This window comes from Pteropus medius, unplaced genomic scaffold (genome assembly GCF_902729225.1).
Source record: "Pteropus medius unplaced genomic scaffold, Ma_sr-lr_union100, whole genome shotgun sequence".
Lineage (NCBI taxonomy): Eukaryota > Metazoa > Chordata > Mammalia > Chiroptera > Pteropodidae > Pteropus > Pteropus medius.
The window spans coordinates 12,092,929-12,098,928 of record NW_024340692.1 but is presented as its reverse complement, the minus strand read 5'-3'; the positions used below and the strand labels follow the sequence as shown (position 1 = coordinate 12,098,928).

The following is a 6,000-nucleotide window of genomic DNA, read 5'->3' as shown; positions in this document are numbered from 1 at the left end:
GGGCGGGCGCGGGGCTCGCTCGGGAGTTGGCGCTGCCGTCTCCGCCGCTTGGTGCCTGGGCCCGGATTTGCAGTGCGCGTCGGGGAGAAGAGCTGCTGCCGCGGCGCGGGGAGAGGCCGGGTCCTCGCCTCCGAGGGATGTGAGTGCGAGCCGAATCTTCGCGGGAGGGCCCGAGGTGCCCAGCCTGGCAGAGGCTCGGACCGGTGCCGGCTCCCGGGGCTTCGCAGACCGTGGCCGGCCGGAGGCGCCTGGTAGGAGCAGCCCCTGTGCGCTTGGGGGCGCGTCCTCGGCCCCGGATCCGTGCATCGGGTGGGTGTTATTTGCTGCCTAGTCTCTGGGTGGGGAGCAACAGTTGTCTCTCCACCTACCTCCCACCGACTGATCCCTGCTTTCCCCCTGCTTGTGGCAATAAACTTCACAGCAAGAGAATTTTCCTCTTTAAGGGGACAGCTACGGCGGAGTGTTTTGCTCTTGATATTTACATGCATGTGTGCCTGATATTCACCCCTCCCCCCTTTACCTAACCCTCTTTAAATTTTTCTAGACATCCAAACAGCCTAGAAAGAAGCATGTATTTGCCCTGGATTTCTGCGGTAGTAACTGCCTTTTTTTTTTCTTTCTTTCTTTTTTCTTTTTAAGGGTTTCAGAAACAGGCAAGGGAACAAGATGTGAATTGCATTTCTTCTGCAGAAAAAGAGGTCTTTCCTCCACTTCCCGCAACGGTGGGTATGCGATCCTGACTGCTGTCCTTTATCGCTGCAGTAAAGATGAGGGTGTCACTAGCTGTCAGTGCATGCGAAGGAAGGTTGGAAGCCTGTGTAGACAGGCAAGGCTCACGGTTGCCTACCCCTCTGAGAATGGCGGTGCTGAACTTTTAATGTTGGTCTGGGAGGGTGTTTTGGGGGTGTTTATTGTTGCTCTTGGATCCTTTAAGAAACATTCATTGTTTCTTTCTCTGCTGATTATACAAATAATATGGCTGAAAAAAACGTCAGTTACCTTTTTCTCTTCAAGTAGCCAGAGATTCTTAATCTTTCGAAGAGGAACAATTTCAAGTACTAAGAGATACCTACTGAGGGAACATGTTAGCCATACATGCCGGGGTTTCTGCTACCACACTGAATGCTTCCTGGATGGTTTTATCTTCCTAAGTTTGTTGTGTCGGTTGAATTTACCCAGTTTGCTTTCCGGTAGTTATTAATCTGTCAGGAGAAACTTTTTTTTCTCTGAATGAAAGGACAAAAGTGGCTGAGGTGTGTCATAGAAAAGAGGAGAAATGTGGAGAAGGAAATTAAAAGTGGGAATAAGACAGATGAGGATTGCTTTTGGTTTCATAATAGGTTTATACAAGTAAATTGTTGGGCTACTGCAGATATTCTGATATAACACTCAGCCGATGTGAAGATGAATAACCAACCTTTGGCCTTCATCTCCCCACCCCTCTTCACCTTTTATGGCTTCAAATGTGAAAATCATTTGCTTACATGTGCACATATCTGTTAGTGTGTAACATATCGGCAAATTAGATGTGTCCAACACTTGCCTGTATACATGTATTTACCTGTATAAGAAAGTTGCTGTATTTGCTGACTAGATAAGCACATAATGCTTGTTTTTGCTCTAATTGAATGACCTATGAATGGAGTTTATATGTTTCAGGGACTAGTTAAAAAATAGTTTGTTTCATATACTGGGTTTTCCTAGTGATTTGAGACAGGTGTCTCAGGTATGGGAAGGGAACTGATATCTTTTCTGTACTTCACCTGGCTGTTACTGAAAAGGTGGACACTTTTGAGGCAGAATAGAAAGAGCATTGGCTTTGGAGTCAGATACGGGTTTTGAAATCTGGTGTTCCTGCTATGTCATAGTTGTATTATTTACAATCCCTTAGAGCCTCACTTTTCTTATGATTGTTGTGAAGATTGATTAAGGTTATGCATGCAAAGTAGTACATTGCGTGGCTACTATAAAAGTCTTGGCTACTATCATGGCTGGGCAGGCCATTGAGATTCAGAGAAGGGCAGAATGACTGCATAAGGTCATCTGCCAGCGACCAGTGTTTCTTCCTCTTTAGCAAAAGGAGAAAAAACACTGGTTGAGGGGTTGATAGCCTTTTAATGGAAAGGTTCTACTCTTATCTCTCTCCTTGACACCCCCTCCCCCATTGAGCTGCCCCTACCAACTGTCCTGCTGCCCTCTTGTGGTTAATTGTGCTAAGAATTTTCTTTTGTCCTCCTACATTAGATTTTTTTTTTTTTGGTCTTTTTAGGCTCCCTCCCTTTGCTCCCCGTTTTCCAAATTGTGTGCTGAGGTGCTCCAGAGCACCTGTAAACTCAGGCTTGAACTATTCATTTGAGGTAGTTCACAGTTTCAACATTAAATTGACAGATTCCTTTCTACAATGTCATGTCTTTGCAAAGCTGTATTTTTAGAAGTTGCTCTGATAAAAAGCAAATACTGCATGAAAGTCAATGATACAGAAAATGAGAGTGTGATGTCCAATTTAATTGCAAGGTTTGAGAAGCTGTACAGTGCCCAACAAGCACTAAGATGTAAGGACATTAACACTTAAATGGTTTGAACCTACCTACTTATTTCTTTTGGCCTAGGGGTGCTGGGAAAAAATACTAAGACTGAAGACTCCCTGAATGGAGAAAGTTTGGAAACCCCCGCCTTAGCTTTGGTTGTCTTTTTTGGGTTAAAAAAAATATTTTTAATGGAAAACTTCATTTTTTAGTTGGTCACTAATTGATTCCATCTTCACCAAAATTACTGATATAATTATTGGTACAAAGCTAGTACCAGCTGATCGTGGTTTAATGTATTTACTCTCTTATTTAATATTTTTGTAGCTTCTGCCCAGTTCTTTAATTTTAAAACTAATCTCACTGCTTACTTGTCATTCTAGTCACAGTACTGGCCTTCTACTAGCATTTTTGATCATCTCCTTAAACTCAACATGCCTCAAATGAAAATCATTACTTTATACTCCTTCATAATTTCCTCCTCTCCTGGTTATATAGGCTTTAAATTAGGCATGTTCTTTAAACTATCTTTCATTTACCTCTTATATTAACCCATTCAACATGTCCTGTCCATATTTCTTTTGTCCTTCTATCTCTGTTTCCCCCACTTTACCACCTGAATCTCAGGACTAGTTTCCTCAGCCTGGAATATTGAAAGTCATATCAACCTCAGAATCCAGCATCTCTTTCTTCCATTTATCCTTAATAAAAATGTTACTCTAATACTCGTTATCCTGGCATTCTCTTGCTCCCAAATCTTCACTGGCTTCCCACTTTATACCTGTTAACTTTAACTTCCTTTTCCTGGCTTTCAAGATACTCTATCATCAATCTCTGCTTTTTTAATTCACTCTTGTCTAAGGACTCTCAATAAGCATTCTCTGCTGTCTTCTTGCAAGTTGCTTTCCACATTTTCTTTTAGTTTTAGAATATTTTCACATAGTTTAGTTATATACCATTCTTTGGTTGTTTGGTATTTATTTCCCTAGTGGTAGCCATATTTTTTCAATTTGATTGTATATGCTTTGATGAACAATACCTAGATTTAAGAAAGCACACACCGATAGAGTGCTGAACACATTGGTAGCATTGAATAAATGCTGTATATGAAAAAGAGACTTTAGTCAGTCACCAGATATTTATTAATACCTTCAAAAGGTCTTTGCTATGTCCAAAAGAAATGTTGAAAAATATAAAATAGGTTCCTTTCACTTAGGACTTCAAGTGTAATTGGAGAGACAAATAATGAAAGTTAATTGGTTTGCTGATACTTTGAAGAAAAAAAAGAAAAAATTAATAGATATTTGAGACTACTTACAGTTGAATTGAGCAGAAAAGGCTCCAGAGCGGAGGTAGAATCAAAACTAGGCAGGATTTGAAGTTGCATAAGAGGAAGAAACTTGTATAGGAGGTAAACAAAGACAAAATGTGCATGACACATTCAGAGAGCAGTACATAAAATAACTTGACTGAAATGAGGGTTTGTGTGGGTGAGTAGTGAGATATCAGGTTGAAAATCTAGATTGGAATTAGATTATGGATGCCTTTAAGTGCTAAGATAAGAAAATACTTTGTAACAGAAGATTTAAAAGTTTTAGATTGAGAAAGAGCTTGCAAAAAGAAATATTTTAGGAAAATCAGAGTGGCACCAATGCTAAGTGTAGTATGAACTGGAATGAAAAGTGATAGAAATAGGAAAATAATCTAGGCCTGAAGTAATGAGGATTTGTATTTGGTGGAAATAAGACCAGATAGATGTCACCTAAGACTTCATTATGGATTGGATAAGAAAGGAGGATGTGGGATGTAGAGGAAAGAGGAGTAATCAAAGATGACTGATCATTTTAGTTTAATAAATTCTGGTTTTGAAATTGAAGAGGAAATTGAAAGACATTGGAACTCTAAGACCAGCTGAGAACATCTGGGCCCATCTATACATTTTGTGCATTAGGAATCTGAGACCCAGAGAGATTTAAAAATGTGTCCAAAGTTACTCAGCTAGTTAGTGACAAAGAATGAACTAGAATTTTGTTAATGGCGGTATTGACAGAAATAGGTGTGAAAGTATTAGTAGCTGGTTGAGGAAATATAAGACAGCTAGACTTATATTTTGGATATGTGGAGTTTGAGGTGACAGTGGGATAGTCGAATGAAAATGGATAGCCAGGCAGTGGAACATGTGACTAGAACTTGGTAGAGAAATTGAAGGCTGGGATTGTGGTGCTCAGAGTGAAGAGCAGTAGACCTGAGATTGAGCCTTGAGAATTGCCTGTAATTAGAGAGTAGGTGAAAGAAGAATTGACAAAGGAGACACATAAGGAGCAGTCAGTATGAGAATCAAGTGGGCGGGTAGGTTGTGATGGTGAGAATGATTAACATGTTGAACATTGTTGATCACTGCCAAGAAATGAGAAGAATCAAAACTGAAAAAAAGGCTTTAAAAATGTGTAAGTGTTTTACCTAATATGAAATCTAGAAAAGCAGCAGAAGAAAATTGCTTATAGTTTCCCCATGCAGAAATAAATGCTGTTAATGTTCTCTTCTCTCTAGTATAACAGACGACCTTTGGATTTGACACTTGGGTGAGCAGTGGAGACTTCTGTCCAAAGCTCTAATGATAAGAATTTTGGGCATAATAAAGACTGGGAGGCATTTTCAACAGAGTGTTTGTCATTCTTCTGTGTCTTTTCATTTCACACTACATAGGTACTGCTATTCCTTGTGGCTATTAGTCCTGCTTTTGTATTATTTGAATAAGTGGTTAGCATTAGGCATTTGGTGATCCAGTAGGTTAGATAAATGATTTCTGGGTGCTATTTTACTGGCAAAATATGAATAAAATGATAAAGTATGAGTTTCTAAAAGGAAAGAGAAATGTAGGTAACATAAAACTGAAGGAAACTGAAGATAACATGATTTAAGAGTGTTCATGTTAGGAGAATTAAAAAGGGCAAAAGGAAGCATCTGTTTTCGAAGCCTGCATACAGTATAGCTACCAGAGGTGGACTAGGCTGGGATAGTCGATGGGCTATTTGTTTTGCTTGAATGCTTATATCGATTTTCCTAAGGACATCTTTCAGCTTGCATTTTTTGATCTCAGTTGTTGGAAATGGGGTATTCATTTTTGCTTACTAAACAAATTGTTTTAGTTTAATAAATTCTCATGATGAAATATATTGCTACTAGGTAACATTTTTGTGACATGAAAGGTAATGCGATGAGAGGAAATGCACTGTTTTGGAACTCAGTGGATCAAGGACTGACTCTTCTGTCACTGTGTGTGATTTTGAACCAGTCATGTATGTAATCATTGAGCCTTATTTTTTGCTCATTTGGAATATGAGGGAATGGACTAAATCTTTCTTAAAATTTTTGTTTACTTTAAAAGGGTGGAATTACGTGGTAAAATATGTATAAAATTTAAGGAGTAAATGGCTTACCACTATTAATAACAAAAAACCAGCACCCTTTTGCC

The 6,000-nt window shown here is 39.4% G+C and overlaps 1 protein-coding gene across 3 annotated transcripts in view; it reads left to right on the top strand.

Moving 5' to 3' along the window:
- JAK2 (Janus kinase 2) overlaps window positions 1-6,000 on the top strand; it is a 90,771-nt gene continuing 84,771 nt past the window's right edge. The window contains exons 1-2 of one of the 3 annotated variants that reach the window (XM_039883242.1): window positions 1-139; window positions 640-722. The gene's annotated coding sequence lies outside the window, so the exon portion shown is untranslated. Of the gene's footprint in view, window positions 140-192; window positions 310-639; window positions 723-6,000 lie in introns of those variants that run through there. The other 2 variants (XM_039883389.1, XM_039883307.1) reach the window with 2 other exon arrangements.